Genomic DNA, 2,452 nt, shown 5'->3' with positions numbered 1-2,452 from the left:
TGCCAGCTACTGTACAAATTTTATTTCATTACTTCCCCATTTTCTACACTTGTTTTTTGTGGGATTATTGCACTTTAGTCTATCAAGTTATTTCATTTTGAAGCAAGATTATTTTCAATAAATTAGGTTTATGATCATGTTAATTATAGCCTCTCTATCTTTTGTCATGGCCAGCTTGAAGCCATGACCTAACAAAGGACATGCGCAGTGGAGCATGTGATAACTGTAATTATTCTAATTAGCTTCAGGTGCAATCGTGCTCATCCAAACACACAGGGTCATCAAAGTGTACAGGATTCAGATTGATTCAACAAATATTTAGTTAACCAAAGATATTCAAAAGACAAGTCAAAATGTTCTCCAAAACATACATTTTAGAATAATCTAGAAGCAGTTTAACAAAGCGGAAACAATAAGGCAAAAATAAATAAAACTGTATAGAAATAATAATAAAACAGTATGAAAGTTTATACAACCAAACACTAGTCAAATGACATCTATAGGCATAACGTACGTAAACAAATTAGTTAAAGACAAAATTTAAATATGTAACCGACGCAGTGGTTGTGAAATTATTGCAACCAAACAAGACAACAAACTTACATGTAGTCATCCATGGCTGTGTCCGAATATTCCCTCCTATCTCCTTTCCTATCCACTTTTTCCAAAACCCCATGGATGACATCACAGGGTTAAGGAAAGGTGTTTGTGATAATCTCAAATATCACAAGGTTTGAATGTAAACCAAAGGAAAAGACGCTACCAGGCTACGAGGAACAAAAGGGAAACTAAAAGAACGTCACGTTGAGAATGGTTGCTGACACTCACTTTCCACTCAGAAATATGAATTATGTTGAATAAAACATAACTTGGCTAAAAATGTCTCTGATTATATGTCAGTTATAATCTGATAATATGGCTGCATATCATAAAATATGGGTATTAGATTATTTAAAGTTGTTCAAGGAGTATTATTGTGTTGGTAACTTGCACGATCTCCGTCCCTTGTCGATCATCATGAGTTTCCGTAAGCGCTCAGGTGTGCGTGTCCCTTTAAATGTTGTACCGCAAGGAATTGTGGGCCAGCATTATGTGGTCTCCTTTGCTAAAGGATGCATCAGTGTTTTCTAGGTGAAAGGTGGTTATAAAGGAAGCATTGAGCCTCCTTTCTTCAGCTTAAAGAGAACTCGAACGCTCTTTCTAATGGCCACCACTTAAACACTTGTGAAGAAACAGTGGATAGGAAAGGAGATAGGAGGGACTATTCGGATACAGCCCATGGGTTTGCCACACCCCCAGCTGAACACCTGATTCTCGTCAGCAATTAGGTAGAGTGGGCGGGGTAAGTTGATAAAGAGACTGTGGAACAGCAGCCTAATCATGACATTAGGTCAGGGGTCTGCAACCGTCACTCTACAAGGAGCCATTTAACCTCATCTAACCTGGATTAAAGTCCTCTTGGAGCCGAAAAATACCTTCTCAATGAAGACAATACAGTGTATTAAATTCTATACAGTTAAAATGATATAGAATAATGTTTGATTTATATTGATCATGTAAATGGCAACTTAAAACAGTTTAAAATAAAATAAAATAAATTGACATCAAGAAATGAAACAGAATCTTGCATCTTCACATTCTTACACATTTTAGTTTACATGAACACAATGTTAAATAAAGAAGTTTTTTTTTAGTTAATGTATTTGAAAGGCTACAAAAAGTAACTTGAATTTGATTACACATGATCATGTGTAATTGCTCATTTCTTGCCACACATAAAATGCATATTTAACCAGCACATTGGTGGTTATTTGTCATTAATCATTAATAGCCTCTGCAAAAAAAACAAAAAAAAAAACAATTTCAATAGTTTTTTTTTTAAAGCTAGAGGGAGCCATTGAAAAGAGCCAAAGAGCCACATGAGGGCCCAGAGCCGCAGGTTGTAGAACCCTGCATTAGGTGATCGCATCTGTGCATGGCATGGTTTGCTCAGTGTGTCTTCTTATTGTACCTGTTTTTGGAGAAGGTTGAAGACATCAGTCGTGCTTTAACCTTTAGGAAGAACTAGTTTTTCGCTACTCTTTGCAGAGTTCAGTTTTCTGCTGCACATCTTAATAGTTAAAATCCAAACTCTATCCAAATAACTGAGCCTTTGGGGTTTTTTCTGGTCAGAACTGGTGCTAACCCTAACCAGTTAGCATTAGCAGCAGCATCAGGTTGGTCGAAAAGAGGTTAAATTCTATTGCATATGAGAAACTATAGGTATGGGCCCATAGGTGTACTGTGTTGTTTATTATGTTCATTATTAAAATTATGAATAGTATATAGTAATAAATATTATATAATATGTCTTAAGCAAATGAATAAAATAAAAACATAAATGAATAGTGTGTGGATGTTTACCATGGATAATTCCTGCTGAACTGTGCGTGCTCTGTCCCTTTAAGGATGA

This window comes from Gouania willdenowi, chromosome 9, assembly GCF_900634775.1.
Source record: "Gouania willdenowi chromosome 9, fGouWil2.1, whole genome shotgun sequence".
Classification (NCBI taxonomy): domain Eukaryota; kingdom Metazoa; phylum Chordata; class Actinopteri; order Blenniiformes; family Gobiesocidae; genus Gouania; species Gouania willdenowi.
Note: the sequence above shows the minus strand (reverse complement) of the source record.